Source organism: Scyliorhinus torazame, chromosome 1, assembly GCF_047496885.1.
Source record: "Scyliorhinus torazame isolate Kashiwa2021f chromosome 1, sScyTor2.1, whole genome shotgun sequence".
NCBI classification, from domain to species: domain Eukaryota; kingdom Metazoa; phylum Chordata; class Chondrichthyes; order Carcharhiniformes; family Scyliorhinidae; genus Scyliorhinus; species Scyliorhinus torazame.
In genome coordinates this window covers 207,236,977-207,256,766 of record NC_092707.1, presented here as the reverse complement: position 1 = coordinate 207,256,766, position 19,790 = coordinate 207,236,977, and positions in this window count along the sequence as shown.

Genomic DNA, 19,790 nt, shown 5'->3' with positions numbered 1-19,790 from the left:
AGTCAGCCTGATGTCAGTAATGGGGAAAATGCTAAGTCCTTTACAAAAGATTTAATCGAGAACACTTGGATAACAGTAGCAGAATCGGACAGAGTCAGCATGGATTAACAGAAGGGAAATCATGCTTGACAAATCTACTGGGATTCTTTGAGAATGTAACTGGTGGAGTTGACGAGGGGGAGTCAATGGATGTGATTTATTTGGACTTTCAGACGTCTTTCAACAAATTCCCACATAAGAGGTTAGGGTATAAAATTAAAGCGAATGGGATTGAGGATAATATATTGAGAGGGAAAGAAAACTGGTTGTCAGAGAGGAGACAAACTGTAAGAATAAACAGGGGCGGGATTCTCCGTTGCCTGAAGCTGATATCATAATCGGCGATCGGGCAGCGAATCCCTTCCGACACCCAAATCGGGGGTGGTGCCGGTTTGACGCTGGTTTTCGAGTCTCCGCCCCCTCTGAAATGGCGACATTGCATCGCACGCCGCTGGAACGGTGTTGCCATGTCATCGGAAGGCCCTCCCCTGATGCTCCGCCTCCGACTGCATGGTTGACGTGTGGTCCGAGCGGTCAGGAACCCGGCGTGGGGGCCGGGGGTTGTGTCCAGCGCCGTCACAGTTGGTCGGAAGCTGTGCTGCTGGCCGTAGGTGGGGGCCTTCCGAGAGGGCTGGGGGGGGACTGATGGGGGATGGCCAGGGGGTGGCCAGGGGTTGTCCTGTGGGGCCGTATTTGGAAAGTCGGGTCGGCGCACGGTCGGCGCCATCTTTCACGGCGCGACCACTGCAGGTCATCGTCGTGCTCATACGTGGCCAAGGACCCGGCCGTTCCCCTGCTGTTTTTGGCGCGGGAGCCAAGAGTTTTACCCGCCGCCATCGCTGCCCCTCGCCTTCCCGGAATCGGTGAGGGTTTGGCGCCGCTTTTGGCGTCGTAAAATGCCACATTTCCCATGCTGGCGTCGGTACTTAGCCACAGAATCGGAGAATCCAGGGAAGTAGGCTGCCAGCTGGCGCAGATTGGCATTCCTGGGAGCAGGTGGCAGAGGCCATCAGCACAGTGGCCAACCCGTCCGGATCAGCCAGCTGTGACATAAAAAATGACACAACTTCCTGAGGGCGGCCAGGGTGAATAGACAACACTGTGCCCCCTGGCACCAGCCCCATTTCGCACATCCACAACCCAACCCGTCCCCCAACTGGAGGGCAGATAACCCCTACCCTGCACCACATGCCAGCACATATACCAGCCGCAATGGCCGGGTGCCCAGGCCACTGAGGCCAGAGGTACCCACCCCCTGGGCTGTATGCTTTGGACTGTCAGCCGCTGTTGTTTTCTGTGTCCCCCCCCCCCGTCCCCCCCCCCCCCCCGCCGTGGTTGGCGGGCTGAAGGAAAGGGAGGTCGCCGAGGTGGAGTTCACCAGTGGGCGAGGAGGTGAGACCCCGCTTAGTTGCGTCTCCCCATGACATGTGTCAACCATCCCCCCCCCCCAATACCACTCCACACCACCCTCACCCAACACACCATCTCCACACCAACCTCACTCCCATAACTCCTTCACCCCACCACCCTCACCCCCACCCCCACACCAACCCCACCCCACCATCTGTTACCCCCACCCACACCCCCACACCCATCACCGACTAACCCATGGTCTAATCATGCATCTTGACTTGTGTCTTACAGGGCCTGATGGTGATAGGGCAGGTCCATCTGGCGTCCACACCCCCAGCCAGTGCCACAGCCGGAGCCCCCCTGTGAGCCGAGCAGCGATGAAAGCAGCTCGGACACCAGCCCTCCACCCAAGACCCAGGAGACCCCGGAGCTCGAGTCGGAGGATGACACTGACTTCCCATCACTGCTGTCTCCTACACCTTCCACCATCTCAGAGACACTCACCTCGGTTGGGCACTTTAGTGAAGAGGCTCCTCGGAAACTACCTGTTGCTCACCACATAGCTGATCCGGTGCAGCAGGTGGAGGTAGGACCACCTGAGATGGTGGATAGTCGGAGGGCAGGACGACCTGAGGAACTAGCTGCCATCCAGATGGATTTTGGGCTTCTGGAACGGACAGTCCCATTGATCGTGGAGATGCAGTCGCAGAGCCAGGGACAGCACGAGGGGTTGTCGGCAAACATCCAGCACCTGCAGGTGCTGTTGGAGGAATCCAACAGACACAGAGGGGGGTGGCCCAGTCCCAGAGGGAGGTGGCGCAGTCACTGGCTGATATGTCAAAACCCACAGGGTGGTGGCGCAGTTGGAGCATGATGTGGCGCAGTCCCAGAGGGAGATGGTCCACTCTCTGTGCTCCATGGCAGCGTCAGATGGCAGGGGAGCCTCAGGGGACAGCTCCCCTTGCATCCCCGTCCCATGGAGTAGCCTGGGGGCCATCGGGCACCCTGAGGAAGGAGGAGGTGTTGAGGCTCGTGCCAGTGACTCCCAAGGGGAGGTGCCGGAATAGCGCAGCACCTCGGACTCCCCCCTCCTGTCCCTGGTGCATCTGGTGGGCATCTGGCAGAACGGGGCAGCATCACACCACCTGAGACACCCGAACAGCAGCCGGGCCCATCCAGGACTCGTCCCCCAGGAGAGCGCGCCAACGGTGACCCAGGTTGCAGGGCTGCATCCACTCCTGTTGTACCATTTGGGGAGCCACCTTGACATAGCATTAGGGCCCGGAAGGCCAGAAGGTTAGACAACAGTTAAGTTGGCAAGGGTGCAGAGCACAGTTCAGTTATAGGTGATAGGGCACAAACCTGTAAATATTTGTTCACATTAAACATCTGCTACCACTGTTACAGCCTACCTTGGTGCTCTGTCTGATGGGTGTGAGGGCTGGGCTAGTCTGAGCTTGCCAGAGATAGGGTGCGGAGGTCGGGGGGAGGAGGTCTCCCCACCCCACGACTGTCCCTACCACCTCCACCCCAGGGTTTGATGGGACCGTGTGATGGAATGGCCAGCTCACCTGCAGGGATCGTGCGCAGGAGTCAGACGTTGGCATACGATGCGGGGCATCAGAGCTCATTGCAGGACGGGTTGTCAGCATCCTTCATCCCATGGTCCAGAACCGGTGCAACTGCCGACCCAGGGCCCGCACCCCGTCTGCAGCAGATATGTATCACAGATGGATATGTAGGCGGGGGGGGGGGGGGGACATGGGGGGAGTGAGGGGGTGTGGGGTTGGGATGCAGTGTCCGTGCCCCTGGCCAGTTCCCCCCGTTCACCCCCCCCCCCACACCCACAGTCGGTGAACCTAGAGGTGATCGGAGCAGCCCATGCGCATTGGCCCTGGTGCACGTGGCGTGCGGCCTCCCATGCCTGCCTGGGCCCCATGTCCTGCCCATCCACTCCCTCCCCCGCACCCTCCTCGCCGGATGAGGCGTTCCTCCTCCTCCTCCAGCACGTCGTGCCTCTGCTGTGCGATGTTGTGGCGGATGCAGCAGGCCGACCCTCTCAGTGGGAGGCGCCCTCCTAAGCAGTCCAGGCACCTGAACTGCGTCTTCAGAAGACCGAAGCACCACTCGATCACGCCCCTGATTGCTGCATGGGCATTGTTGTAGCGGGTCTCCACATCGTTCAATGTCCTCCAGGCTGCATCAGCAACAACCGCAGTGGGTAACCCCTGTCACTTAGGAGCCAACACCCCTTCTGTGGGGGGCGTCTTAAACTTGTTAGGAATCGTTGAGTGTGCCAGGATTAGGATGTTGTGCACACTGCCTGGGTATTGGGCACAGAGGTGATTGATGCGCAGCTAATGGTCACATATCAGGTGCACATTCATCGAGTGCCACCCCTTTCGGTTGGTAAACAGCGGCCTGTCATCTGCAAATGCCTGTAGGAGGACATGCAAACCGTTGATGATGGCGAACCCCGCCGCCCGGGCAGCCTGGTGGGCTCGGTACACATTGAAGTGGATGTATTGAGCCGCCTGGGTTTAGAGGACCTCCGTGATGCCATGGATGCACCTGAGCACCAAGGTCATTGAGATCCCGGATAAGTCCCAACTTGGCGCCTGGACGGACTCTACCGTATAAAAGTTCAAGGCAACCATCACCTTGATGCCCACCGGGAGCGGTGTCTTCCCCCGTACCCCCATGTGGCAGGTGTGCTATCATCTGGCAGATATGTTACGCTGTCTCTTTGCTCAGCCGGAGTCTTCGACAGCATGCCCGGTCCGGCAGGTCCTCAAATGACAGGAGGTGCCGGTACACACGAGGCCTCATGCAGCACCTCTTTGGCACCTCCTCCTCCTCGGCTGTTGGACAGCCGGCTCTCCATTCTGGGTGGCTGCCACCTGTCCCTCCGCTCCTGAATGCTCCGCTGCTGCAGCTTCCTCCTTCTCCTCGAGCAGCTCCAGCTCGTACAGCCACAGGGCAACCCCCAGGCCTGCGGCGATTAGCAGGAAGGTCACCATGATGACCCTTATCATTACTTTTCTGATGATTGAGAGTGGGCTGATGGGCAGCAAATGTCTGGAGTGGATTTGTCCTGCTTTACTTGGACAATTTTCCACATTGCCGGGTAGATGCCAGTGTTGTAGCTGTACTGGGACAGCTTGGCTAGGGGTGCGGGAAGTTCTGGAGCCCTTAGTTTGGTGTTATTTGTAGAATGGGAAATATGCCAGCCCAAGAGGTTACAGATTGTGGTTGAATACAATTCTGCTGTTCAATGCCCAGTCATGAGTCACGAAATCTGTTTGAAGTCTATCGCATTTAGCAAGGTGGTAGTGCCACACAACATAATGGAGAGCATCCACAATGTGAAGTCGGGACTTTGTCTCCACATGGACTGTGCAGTGGTCAATTCTACCAACACTGCCATGGACAGATACATCTGCAGCAGGCAGGTTGGTGAGGATGAAGTCATGTATGTTTTTCCCTCTTGTTGGTTCCCTCATCACCTTCTGCAATCCTTTAGGACCTGGCCAGCTCGGTCTGTCGTGGTACTTCTGAGCCACTCTTGTTGATGTCCTCTACCCAGAGTCCATTCTATGCATTTGCTACACTCAGTGTTTCCTCCAAGTGACGTTCAACATGGAGGGGGCAAAATACATGGTAATCAGCAGGTGGTTTCTTTTCCCATGTTTGACCTTATTCCACTTCATGGGGTCCAGAGCCGATGTTGAGGACTCTCAGTTTGCAAAGTTACACTTTCCCAGACTTCATTCATGAACACAAAATACATTTAATAATAAGAATTGTAAAGCAGCCTCATGGCTGTAGCCAGCTCCCAAAATGTCACCTTGCCTCGGAGGCTACTCTCACCATGGGGTGATTCCCCACTCTGAGTTCCGATTGGTTCTACAGGCCATGTGACCCTTACTCTGCTGTGTTGCCCTTAAAGGGACAATCACCACATCTCTCTCTCTTTAACTCCTTTACACAATCTTCAATAACTAATTCACTCAATTCTAAACACGAGCTAAACATTATATACATGAGATGGGCAAGCAAGTTTCTTGTTCAGCAGTATAATTGTATTGTCTGAGATGCTTCCACAGGATCGATGTTAACAGGAACTGAAATAATGGGTACCTCTTTTGACACCGGCGACTCAGCACTATTTAATCCTATGGAGACATCAGTTATGTTTATAACAGGGTGAATAAATACTTTGGTGTTTACGGGTTCAAAAACATTTCTTGATGGCAACACTGACTGCTGGGGTGTCCTTCTACTCAAGTGGTCCATGTGTTTACGAATGATCCGTCCCTCCAGATTCACTTGGCATGAAAGTGGTCTGATCTTAGACACAATAATTCTGGGGATCCAACTTGATCCACTGCTGAAGTTTCTCAGGTATACAGCTTCATTTACCATAAATGATCTTGTTGTGCTATGTGAATTATGGCTTGTTTTCTGATTAATTTGGTTGGCTTCTACTCTCCCTGGAAAATTTGGAAATGTGAGGCTCAGTCTTGTTCTGAGTCAACATTTCATTAGCAGTTCTGTTGGTGGATGTCCTGTTGTTGCATGTGGACTGGTTCGATAGCTGAGAAGGAATCATGAGATTTTGGTCTCCAAGGTTACTCCTGATAGTTTATTTAGGCCAGACTTGAATTGGACGCCTCTTTTGGCTAGTCTGTTTGATGCTGGGTGGTTCGGCACAGTTCCAATTTGTTTAATATCATTGAGAGTGTTGAATTTTTGAAACTCAGCACTTATGAATGTGGTTCCATTATCTGATACCATGACTTCAGGTAATCTGTGAGTTGAAAAACATTGATGTAATCTTTCAATGGTAGCATGTGATATAGGTGACTTTACCTCAAAAATGCCCATCCATTTAGAGTCTGCATCAATCATGAGCAAAAGCATTGTGCCCGGGAATGGACCAACGTAATTGATATGGATTCATACCCATGGCCAGCCAGTTCATTCCCAAGGGCATAGTAAGGCTTTATCAGGCAACCTTTGTTGCAGTTGGCACTGTTGATTTTCTTCTCGATATCAATACCAAGGCACCACACATTACTCCTGGCAGCACTTTCATCTCAGAGATACCAGGATGAGCACTGTGTAATTCAGTTAGGAGCAGCTGTCTGCCTGGTACAGGAACGTCTACTCTTGCTCCCACGAGCATGATGCCATTCTGACAAACCAATACATTATTTCAGGTAAAGAATGGTTTTGTTTCCTTGGAAACTGGCTCATTTACCCATCCTATAAGTATTTTGTCTCTCACTTTGGACAGAATTGGATCTCAATTGGTCCAGTTCCTGATCTGTTTCCAGAGACTTGCAATGTTTCTAAAAAATGTAATGCCATGGTGATTTCTTGTGGTACTGGAGTACGTGTGAAACTTTCTTGTAAAGGTAGGTAGCTAAGAACACCTGCATTCGCTATGTGTCTTCCAGGTCGGGACTTGAAAGTATATTCATAAGTGGACAGAATTAACGCCCATCGTTGAATTCTCACTGAGGCTGTTGACAGGATAGCTTTATCCTCTTTGAAAATATCTAAGAGTGTATATCCAAGATTGGTTTGGGATCAGAAACAATGGTAAAGCATTGTCCATGTAAGTACTGGTGGAATTTCTTGACGCCAAAGACTATTGATTTGTGAGGAGCCTTTTTTGGCCTCTGAGAAGGTTCTTGAAACATACCCTATTGGCCTTTCAGAGTCTCCGTCCATCACATGGAACTGTTAGCGTTGATGAATCCGAAAGAATCACTCGACACTTGGGTCTGTTCCGAACATCAAACGGTTTTGTTGATTTAACACCGGCGGAGACCAGTCGCTGGACTCACCGAACGCTGCTCCACTGAACAAAGAAAATCATCAAGTCTTATATAGTTACTCAGCCCATCCCGGCTGCACACAATCCAATCATAATGATTATAGATTACATACATTACATATTCACACAGTGAAATTAGTAACTGGGCATGATGGGGCTGCATGATCAGTACATGCTCAACTAGGGGCTTCCCCATAATGTTTCCCAGACCTCTTATCAACTGTCCTTGGGTCAGTACAATGCACAACTAGGCCTATTCCTTTTAACTAAGTTCTGTCTCAAGTCAGCAATTCAATAAGCAGCGAGTCCATGCTGCTGTCTGCGCCACTGATGAGAGAGGCACTGCTAAGCAGCTCTTTGTCTGTGTCTCTCATCACTGAATGTTCTGGGAATATGGTCAAGTCAGCTAAACCCATAATGCCTCTTAATTTAGTTTGTGATACTCCATTTTGTTAACATAATACATATTTTTTATACACATGTTTCTTTAGCAGAATATGCAATGGGGCTAATACTGTCGATAAGTGTGCTAAAAAAACATCCAGAGTAGTTTACCATCCCCCAAATCAATTTGAGTTCAGTTGTGTTTGTGGGGGTAGGTGTCTCCTTTATCATCAGAAAACCAGATGGTGAAGGATAGAACTGGATCCAATCTTTACACACTTATTAGCACTTATTTAGACAGTAACAAATTACTCGCAGACAAAATAAGTGCTAATAGCGGTGTGGAAAGATTGGTTCCAGCTCTATCCTTCACCATCTGGCTTTCTGGAATATAACCATAAGAGGAGGCTTGTGCAGAGTGTGGAACAGTTCAGCGGAAGAGTCTGCTCTATGCTCCACAATCAATGTAATTCAGTGCAATCCAGGTCACAAAGGTGAAGTGTACAAGAATTAAAATGTATCTAAAAATGAACAACAATCATTCAACCACTGAGATTAGACATGCGAATAAGGGGCTGGATTCCCCGAATTTGAGACTAAGTGCTGACGGCGACATGGGAACAGTGATGTTTTATGCCCGAAAAAACGGTGTAAAACCTCCATCAATTCTCCTGGTGGGGGGCTAGCAGGCACGCAGCGTAAAGACCCCGTCTTTAGCTGCGGATGCATCTGGAGAATTGCCAGGTCCGTGGCCGCGCACATGCACGGCGGTGGGCATACCGTGAAACATGGCGCCGGCCGTGTGCGGACCCAGCCTGCCAAATAGTGCCCCCCTTTGGCCAGGCTTGCCACCCTGGGACCAACGCCCACCAGTGCCCTCAGCCTCTGCCAAAGACCCCCCGCTGCCCGCGGATCAGCTCTCCCCCAACTGTGGCGGCGCTGGACTCAGTCGGCAGCCGCCGCACCGGGGTTCCCAAAACAAAATAGCATGGGTGACCTATATCGTCGGGAACTTGGCCCATCGAGGGTGGAGCACCACCTGCGTCATTTAAATTGATTAATATACAATTAACATCCCCCATCCTCAACAGGAAAGTAATAGCATATCCTATTCCATTTTGCTCTCCTACATTTATCGTGCTTCGCCTTAAAACGCAGCTCTGCTAGTCACCTCATCTGTCACTTATGGTAGAGTTCCAGTTTGCAACCACTCTCTTGGTAATGCAGCTTCGACTGGATTCCCATCAGAATTTATTGATAAATATTTCACAGAATACCTACAGTGCCGAAAGAGACTTTTTGGCCCATTGATTCTGCACTGATCCTTTGAAAGAGCACCCTGCCCAGGCCCACTTCCCTGCCCCTCATCTAACCTTTGAACACTAAGAGGTAATTGATCATGGCCAACCCATTTAACCTGCACATCGTTGGACATGGGGAGAACGTGCAAACTCCACACAGATAGTCACCCAAGGTCAGAAATGAACCCGGGTCCGTGGCACTGTGAGGCAGCAGTACTAACCACTGTGTCACCTTTAGTTTTCACCTCTACCACAGTTGGAAACATTAGGCAGAATTTTCTCAGACCATTGGAGTGTGTTCAGGGGCAAGCATGGTGAGAAAGTCACAGAAATTGACATCAGGTCAGGATTCAGATGTGTTCTTTCAGCTTCCCTCAAGGTGTTTTGAGAACAAGTTTGAATCTGTCAGGCAAGCAATTAAGCAGTCTGTGTCTATATGCAAGACCTGGGGCAACATTTCGGCTTGGGTTTATAAGTGACAAGTAATGTTTGCGCTACACAAGTGCTAGACAGTGACCATTTCCAACAAGGGAGAATCCAACAATTTCCGCTTGACATTCAATGGTATTGCCATCGGTGAATTCCCCCACTATCAACATCCTGGAGTTTACCATTGACCAGAAAATCAACTGAACCGGCTATATGAATACTGTAGTTACAAGACCAGGTCAGAGTCTGGGAATTCTGCAGCAAGTAACTCACCTTCTGACACCCCAAAGCCTATCCACCATCTACAAGGCACAAGTCAGGAGTTTGATGAAATATTCTCCATTTGCCTGGATGAGTGCAGCTCCAACAACACTCATGAAGCTCGACACCATCCAGGACAAAATACACCATCCATCACCTTGAAGATTCACTCCCTGCACCAAAATAATAATAATAGTTTTATTGTCACAAGGAGGCTTACATTAATACTGCAATGAAGTTACTGTGAAACCCCTAGTCGCCATACTTGGGCATCTGTTCGGGTATACTGAGGGAGAATTCAGAATATCCAATTTACGTAACACATGGGCGGGAATCTCCGACCCCCCGCCGGGTCGGAGAATCGCGGGGGGGGGGGGGGGTGAATCCCGCCCCCGCTGGCTGCCGAATTCTCCGGCGCCGGGGATTTGGCTGGGACGGGAATTGCGGCGCGCCGGTTGGGGACCGCTGGCAGTGGCTGATTCCACACCTTCGGGGCAGCCCGAAGCCGGAGTGGTTCACGCCACTCCTTCGCGCCGGAGTTGCCCGCCCTGCCGGTTTCCGAAGAATCCCGCCCCATGTCTTTCGGGACTTGTGGGACGAAACTGGAGCACGCGGAGGAAGCCCACGCAGACACAGGGAGAACATGCAGACTCCGCACAGACAGTGACCCAAGCCGGGAATCAAACCTGGACCCTGGAGCTGTGAAGCAACAATGCTACCCACTGTGCTACTGTGCTGCATGCTACCAGCAGTTTGTACCATCTGTAGTGATAGTCAGATATCAATATACATGATCAATGTATGTAAATGTAGTACAGTCATTTCAACACTCGATGGCTCACAGAAGATACTATAAGAACTGGTTTCCCACCTTTTCTAAGTCAGATGATGACATGATGATGTGATTCAGAACAGTGAACAAGCAAGACACAGAATAGCTCGAGTGAGAGAAGTTAGAACTAGTTTGTTATAATAGTGTACAGTTATGTAGTTATCTGTATTGTACTTTAATTCTTTATTCCTAGTTTAGTATTGAGTAAAAGGACTCACAGTTTATTATTTTATTACTCATTAAATAGTTCATCTTTCAACAAGAAGTCTATTGATCATTTTATCATCCTGATGGATTCAAGAGTCATATATATATTTTAGATAAGTCATTCTTTAAAATATAACACCATCTCGAAGATCCACTGCATCAACTCACCAAGGCTCCTTTGACAGTGCCTTCTGAACCTGCAACCTCTACCATCTCGAAGGACAAGGGCAACAGACACATGGGAACCCCACCATCTGCAGGTTCCCTCCATGGTGGGGCGTGTGGTGGTGGGTATTCAAAATGAACTTTTATGGACTGGGGCGATGTCACGGGACACGCCTCTTTACATATTTTACACTATGTCCCGAACGATATGACGGAGAAAGCTGCCGCAATGGTGCTTTTCCCGCCCGCTAACGGCATTTGTAGATATTCAGGGAAATTCCACCCTTTGTGCGCATGGGCTCATTGATCCCTTGATTTTCTCACTCATTCTGAGTCTTATTTTCCAAGCATAATGTGTTCTCCTTACTCTTCCTGCCAAAATGCACCATTTCACATTTACCAATCGCATCCCCATTTTGCAATTTTATTAGTTATGTTTATTGCCTTCGTTTCTGGAGTCACTTTCCCCGTTATATTCTGGGAGACTGTTCAGTTTCAGTGTGATTCCTTCACTGTTCTGCCAATATCCTTCAGTTTTCTGTTTAACTTTAAATTGTTGTTCTTCTGTGCCTGAGCCTGTTGAATGTATAGTCTGCCAACAAACCTGGATCTTTCCAAATCGTGCCCTTATTTGCTGCAGTGATATTCAGGAGTTGTTCTCTATAACCCTGCTCAGCTATTCAGCTCATTCTTGCTCTCAGATTCCTGACAGTCTGTATACAGGATGAGCTGCTCTGTATTCCATTTCAAGCTTTGCTTTGCTGGGATAGAATAACAACAGCTACAAGCAGTAGTTTGTGTTGTGCACAATATCCTGAGTGAGGGAGGCCCCGAACTGTCACAATTGTCAGTCACTGCTGGAGTAGCACAAAGTAGGTTTATTTGGGAACATTCCACTGATAACGTAAAAGAAAAAGATGAGAAATAAAAAGCAATGATAGTTTTCGTAGAACACCGAGAGATGGACATGAAGATGGATGGAACATCTCCTAATAAACCTTATCCAAAGCCCAGAGATAAAAATTCAATTACACTACAGAGATTAGACATCAGCTGACTTCACTCTGGTCAGTACAACTGTCTGCAGTTACCTGCGGCGCACAATTCCATATTATTGAAAGACTCTTCCAGCTTCAGACTTTGTTGTGTTGGCTCCGACCTTTGCAGTTATTTCAGCTTTCACTGTGGCTGACGGCAGCATTTGTACAACAAAGTATAAAAGATGCAAAGATCCAAGGGATTTGTTTGTACAAGCACCTGACATTGTGCATGTTTGAAGCTATCTTTGCTTTTTAGCTCTGCAGTATGTGCATGTTTGTATTTGACCATTTATGTATGAATGTATTTATTTGTGTTTTTAAAAAAATCACTCATGGGATGTGGGTGTTACAGGCTTAAGTCAGCATTTTTTACCCATCCCTAATTGCTCTACAGAAGGTAGTGGTGAGTCACATTATTAAACCACTGCAGACCATGTATTTTAGGAAACCCACAGTGTCATAATATCCATGCGTATATAATGAAGTGCAGACAGGCAGTGATTGACACACAGGATAACCAGTCAGCACACAGCACAGTGCAGCCAATCACCAGACAGGATACTACCACTTTTAAGCCAGAGGGCACTAGGTTTCCCGCTCTCTCGGGACCCAGCCACTGAGACAGTCAGAGTCCACGAGCTAGCACAGTGCAAACACCATGCGGTAACTAGTAAGTCTGGTCAGGCTAGTACAAGGTCTCCAGTCAGTTCAGTATAGTGTCGACCCACAGTTAAATATGTATGTTAGTTCTATCGTTCAATAAAACCGTGTTGGATCTTCTACAGTGTTAGAGGTCTGTTTCTTGCATCGCTGCATCAAGTCCAGTCCACACCGAACCGACCTGCTTAACACATCATGGTACTACGGAGTGATACTGAAAATTGACGGACCTACCTCGAGTGAATCAGCATTGACCAGCAAGCAGCCATCCAGTGACATGGAAAACATCCAGCCTCCTCCTCAGCTCCGCATCTCCGGCAACCTCGGCGCAAATTGGAAGCTCTTCAAGCAAAAGTTCCTCTGGTACATCGAGGCCTCCGACCTCGAAGCAGCATCGGATGCCAGGAAGATCGCGCTATTTCTCTCCACCGCGGGGGACCACGCCATCCACATCTACAACTCCTTCACATTCGCTGACGGCGAAGACAAAACGAAATTCAAAACAGCCACAGCGACATTGAGGTGAATGAGAGCTTTGAAAGGTATGTTTTCCAGCAGAGGCTTCGGGGCAAGGATGAACCTTTTCGGTCCTTCGTCACCCATCTCCGCATCCTAGCGCAGTCATGTAACTATGACTCAACGGCTGATTCCATGACCCGAGATCAGATCGTTATCATGGTCCACTCCGGCTCCCTTCGGCAGCAGCTCCTGAAAGTCAAACAGTTGACCCTCTCTGTCGCTATCGAGACGTGCGTTGTCCATGAGCATGCTAACAATCATTACTCCCACATCAGGGCAGCAGAAACTGCGAAGCTGGCCTCCCACGAGGCGGAACGGGTGCAGGCCATTGCACAGATGCAGGGCCTGAGCATCGAGGAGAGTGGCAGTTTTGCACGCCAATCCCGGGTCCCTGTGCATGCACGCCACGACCGAGTGGACGACGCCGACAACCCGACTGCGCAGGTGCGTACGTCGACCGACTGCACTGCGCATGCGCGATAGCGCACGAGACGCGCTGACGTCGGTGTCATGACGTGTCTGAATTGTGGCTCCGCCCATTTAAAGCAGCAATGTCTGGCAAAAGGACGCCGGTGTCTACAGTGTGGCAAGCCTGGCCACTACGCAACCCTTGCAGATCTGCTCCACTGCCCAACAGCCAGCGATCCCAGCTGCGGCGCAGAAGTGTCCGCTCAATACAGCAAGGCATGCCAGATTACGATCCCGACAGCCCAACGGATCCTGATGCTGACTGCCTCAAGTCCCCATACCGGGTGGGAATCATAACCACACATGAGCTGGCCTCCACCACACCTGCACAACGCCTCTCGATCCTCAGAGTGGATTCCGACGACGAGTGGTCTGTTGTCCTCACAGAGAACAAGGCGCATCTGGTTCAAATTGGACACCGGCGCATCGGCGAACCTCATCTCGAAATCCGACCTCGACACCATCCGCACCAAACCAAGAATTCTTCCACTGGCCTGCCAGCTCCGTGACTACAATGGCAACGCCATAGCTGCCAGTGGCTCGTGCCAACTGGGGGTATCCAATAAGGCAATCAAGGCGACGCTGCGGTTTGAAATCGTCGGGCCTGACAGAGCATCTCTTCTCGGCGCTCGTGCCTGCAAGCTCCTGAACCTTGTTCAACGCGTCCACACCATGTCATCATCACCGGCGACGGCCGCGCCCGATGGAAATTTGCAAGCCGACATAGGTGACATCATCACGCAGTACCACAGCGTGTTCGACGGAATGGGCACGCTCCCGTACCGATACAAGATCCTGCTCAAGCCGACCGCCCCCACTGTAATCCATGCACCTCGCCGGCTGCCGGCGCCCCTCAAGGATTGTCCGAAGAAGCAATTACAGGACCTCCAAGACAAGGGCATCACATCAAAGGTTACAGAGCCCACAGAATAGGGCAGCTCCATGGTCTGCATCAAGAAGCCGTCAGGGGAGCTTCGCATTTGCATTAACCCTCAGGATCTAAACTGCAATATCATGAGGGAGCATTACCCAATACTAAAACGAGAAGAGTTGACCAGCGAGATGGCTCATGCCAAATTCTTTACTGAGCTCGACGCCTCCAAGGGTTTTTGGCAAATACAACTGGACGCGTCCAGTCGCAAGTTGTGCACGTTCCCACCCCGTTTGGTCGTTACTGCTACAACCTTTTGGTATCATATCTGCCTCCGAAGTAATTCATCGCATCATGGAACAGATGATGGAGGGCATCGAGGGGGTGCGGGTGTACGTTGACGATGTCATTATCTGGTCCACAACGCCCCAGGAACACATCGCTCGCCTCAAAAAGATATTCCAAAGAATCCATGAACATGGTCTTCAGCTCAACAGGGCCAAGTGCTCATTTGGTTAATCGGAGATCAAATTCCTAGGTGACCACATCTCGCAGCAGGGTGTACGGCCAGACGCCGACAAGGTCTCGGCGATCAATGCCATGAAGTCCCTGGAGGACAAAAAGGCGGTCCTCCGCTTTCTCGGAATGGTCAACTTCCTCGGGAAATTCATTCCCAATATAGTATCCCACACCACGGCCCTCCGCCATCTCATCAAGAAGTCGTTGGAATTCCAGTGGCTGCCCACGCATGAAGAGGAATGGTGTGAGCTGAAAGCAAAGCTCACCACAGCCCCGGTCTTAGCGTTCTTCGACCCAACCAAGGAAACCAAGATATCAACTGATGCAAGCCAGGACGGCATTGGGGTGGTGCTCCTTCAGCGGGATGACTCCGCGTCCTGGGCTCCAGTGGCGTATTCTTCCAGGGCCATGAAGCCCACTGAGCAACAGTAGCTCAGATTGAGAAGGAGTGTCTGGGCCTCCTAACAGGGATAGTCAAGTTCCACAACTATGTTTATGGCCTGCTGCAATTCACGGTAGAGACGGACCACAGGCCTCTGGTCCACATAATCCAGAAGGATTTAAACGACATGACACCTCGGTTACAGCGTATTCTTCTAAAGCTACGCCGCTACGACTTTGAACTGGTCTACATGCCAGGTAAAGGGCTGATCGTTGCAGATGCCCTGTCCAGGTCCATTACCACACTGTATGAACAAAGTGACTTCCTCTGCCACATAGAAGCCCAAGTGCAGTTGTGTGCCTCGAACCTTCCGGCCTCCGATGAACGGGTGGTCCAAATTCGTGAGGAGACAGCCAAGGATCCTCTGCTGCAGCGTGTGATGCAGCACCTCAGCAATGGCTGGCAGAAGAGACAATGTCCCCAGTTCGAGAACGGAAAAGATAACCTGATGGTGGTGGAAGGAATCCGACTGAAACTCGACAGAATCGTCATTCTTCAGAGTATGCGTGCTCTGGTGCTGGGCCAACTATATGAGGGTCACCTTGGGGTCGAGAAATGCCGATGCAGAGCACGGGAGGCGGTCTATTGGCCGGGCATCAGCCAGGACATTGCCGACACAGTCCTCAATTGCCCTACCTGTCAGAAGTTTCAGCCAGCTCAACCCAAAGAAACGTTGCAGCAGCACGAGATTGTGACCTCTCCATGGTCCAAAATCGGCGTAGACCTTTTCCACGCCAAGGGGCGTGACTACGCACTCCTGGTCGACTATTTCTCCAGTTACCCAGAAGTAATGACACTGTCTGACCTCACGTCGAAGGCGGTAATCAAAGCCTGCAAAGAAACGTTCGCCAGGCATGGGATACCGCTCACGGTAATGAGCGACAATGGTCCTTGCTTTTACAGCCAGGAATGGTCTGACTTCGCACAGTCCTACAACTTCTGTCACGTTACCTCCAGTCCCCACTACCCGCAGTCAAACAGGAAAGCCGAAAAAGGGGTCCACATTGTAAAGCGGCTGCTGTGCAAAGCTGCAGATTCAGGCTCCGATTTTAACCTGCCGATACTGGCATACAGGGCGACCCCACTGCCCACTGGATTGTCTCCAGCCCAGAGGACCACAGTTTCAGCCATCCACGTTCCCGACCTTGACCACCCCATGGTCCTACAGAAAATGCAGCAGTCACGGGCCTAACAGAAAGCCACGTACGATGCCCATGCCACGGATCTGCCTGAGCTGGGTCCAAACTGATCATGTTCGTGTACTGTTGCCTGAGGGCGGCTGGTCAGCCACAGCTGTTGTGCTCAAACAAGTTGCCCCACGATCATTCCTTGTCCGCATGGCTGATGGCTCCCTGCTACGGCGCAACAGACGGGCACTGCGAAGGGTTCCACGCCCGCTTCCTGACCGGAGTGCCCTGCCGCCTACGATGCCTCCTCTGGACGTACCTGACCATGAGGCCTCCGATCTACCAGCAATCCTGCCAGTTCACGCGCCCACCGTGATGCCAGAGATCCCGTCTCTACAAGCGCAGGCGGCTCCTAATCCGCCTCTGCGGCGATCAACAAGAATTCGTCGCCCACCCCAAAGACTAAATGTATAGACTGAGCTTTTGTACATTTTTGTGACTTCTCCAATTGGACCTCTGTACAGATCGTTTTGTTTGCCATGTATCTGCACTATCACAACCTTCCTATGTATACACGTTCGTTTAGACATCTTTCTGTATATAGTTAGGCATATATATATATATATATTTAGAAGCATCCACACCTTAGTATTTATTTTTTTTAAAAGGGGGCGGGGGAGAAGCATGTATATAATGAAGTGCAGACAGGCAGTGATTGACACACAGGATGACCAGCACAGTGCAGCCACAGTGATTACCAGACAGGACACCACCACTATAAAGCCAGAGGGCACTAGTTTTCCAGCTCTCTCTGGACCCAGCCACTGAGACAGTCAGAGTCCACGAGCTAGCACAGTGCAAACACCATGCGGTAGCTAGTAAGTCTGGTCAGGCTAGTACAAGGTCTCCAGTCAGTTCAGTAGTGTCGACCCAAAGCTGAATATGTATGTTAGTTCTATTGTTCAATAAAACCGTGTTGGGTCTTCTACAGTGTTAGAGATCTGTTTCTCGCATCGCTGCATCAAGTGCAGTCCACAACGAACCGACCTGCCTAACATATTACACAGTGCTGTTTGGACTTTGAATCAGCAACAGAGAAGGAACAACCATGTAATTCCAAGTCAGGATGGTGTGTGACTTGGTAGTGGTTGTTTCCATGCATCTGCTGTCCTTGTCCTTCTGGGTGGTGTAGCCAGTTAAAACGGCTAACTCCCGATTTAAATTGGCTAACTCCCGATTTAAGATGGCGAACGGCAAAGGCTGATGGGAAAGTCAGCCAACAGGACACAAACGAGCAGCTGCAGGTTGAGTGTGTATTTACCTCTGGAAAGGCCAGACAAGATCGATACCAGCAACCATCAGCATAACAAAACACCAGCCATCTGCATATTAATGAGCAATCCCCGGGAACAATGAGCAACATTTAGACACACAAAGCAAAACCAGACACTTCGGCGCCAGCAGAAGCCTACACAAAGGGAGGGGAACGACCACCTCAGGACCGCCCATCGATCAGGGAACCGCTCCAGCATTGGAGAAAATCAAACCAAGCGATTGGGACAAAGTCCAATCACTTGGAACCAGGTACAGGGTCCGCCCCGAAAGGCGGGAAGCCCCTGGGGACTATAAGAATTAAGCCCAAGTTCAAATCGTTCTTCTTGACCGGGTCACTCAGCAATGCAAACCAACCCTTGACAGTGACCGGTTTAGCTGCCGCCGATATCCAGTAAGTCTTACTTCAACGCTCGCTACGAGATAGGCGCTCCTAGCTACCAATCTGTACCAACTTCGGATCCCGCAGGCTCAGAACCCGAACGAAAGGCCATTCATTGATTGGGCCTGGTTTAGCTCACTGGGCTAAATCGCTGGCTTTTAAAGCAGACCAAGGCAGGCCAGCAGCATGGTTCAATTCCCGTACCAGCCTCCCCGGACAGGCTCCGGAATGTGGCGACTAGGGGCTTTTCACAGTAACTTCATTGAAGCCTACTTGTGACAATAAGCAATTTTGATTTTTGTTTCCCTGACCTGGTGGGCCAGTTCCAAGTTAAGTATTGGCCTGTTAGCTGTAGAAGTAGCTTAGACATAGAATTTGTACATGAGTAGTGATTACAGTGTATAAAAAATGTGCTTTGATTTTAATCTTACCAATCGGTGTATTGGATTATTGATCATTACTCGGACTTGAACCACATGGCGGTATCATAAAGATACCTGGCGACTCAAGAACAAAGGTGATAAAACAGAGCAATTAAACTAAGGCAAAAGTTAGCAACATTAATTGGCGACTCTGTTGGAACCCGATCTAGAAGTAGAAAACCACTCCAGGAGAACCCATAATTTGAATTAGAGATCCAATTGGAAACAGAAAACCACAAGTATTCAAGTAGTTCTGATCAATACTCATAATTCGCAAGTGTGTGTATGCATGCGTAACTAACAGGGCGATAAGGTAAAACTGATAGATTTTTGTTGCGTCAAAACTGTCGGAAGTTTGTATATCGGAAAGTAGCGAAAGCCGTACCTGCATTTACAGCACCGCCTTAGCTCCCCTGTTCCAAATTTAAAAGAAGCATTCGGATAGGAAAGATGGCAATGCAGGCAATGCATGCCTAATGAACCCCGAGGAATTTGCGGTCGCAGCGACCAGCAGCAGTAGAGTGGGACAATGTCCCATTTGGTAGGAAGAGATCGGGAAATATCTCAAAGGGAAAGGATGGCCCCTTTGGAATGAATTCTGTGATAACGAGGGATCAGGTCCCGGGAGTATAGGACATACTTGATGGGAGAACCTGAGCGGGATCCACAAAAAGAGCTTAGGGAAAGCTCGCAAGCCAATGGCAACCATGTCCTGCTTGGCACAATTGCGAGGCACAGAGGAGGTCATCAGGACGCTCCAGAAAGAAGTTGAGGGCATACATCGAATGAGTAAGGCCGATGTAAGCGAGGTAGAAAAGGAGAATTTGGAATTGAGAAGGAAGTTGGCAGCAAAAGATGTAGAGGTGGAGGATGCCAAAAGGGCACACCAGTCTTGTCTGGCACACTTAAACAGCTTCCAGTCTCAATACGGAAAGGCCTATCAGGACATGCAAAGTGCAGTCCTGGTACGAGAAGAAACGGAAAAACAGGTAGAGGCATTACAGAAACAGTGCAGTGACCTAAAGGCAGCATTAAGAGCACTCCATGCTGCCACCACAGAACAAAGACAAAGCACGTTAGATCACGCAAAGTGCCGGAAGCAGATTGCAGAGCTGCAATCGCTGCTTTCTGTTCAAAAAGGTTTTCAGGAAACATTTGGAGAAAGATTAGATCAGGAAGACGGCCCTGATTG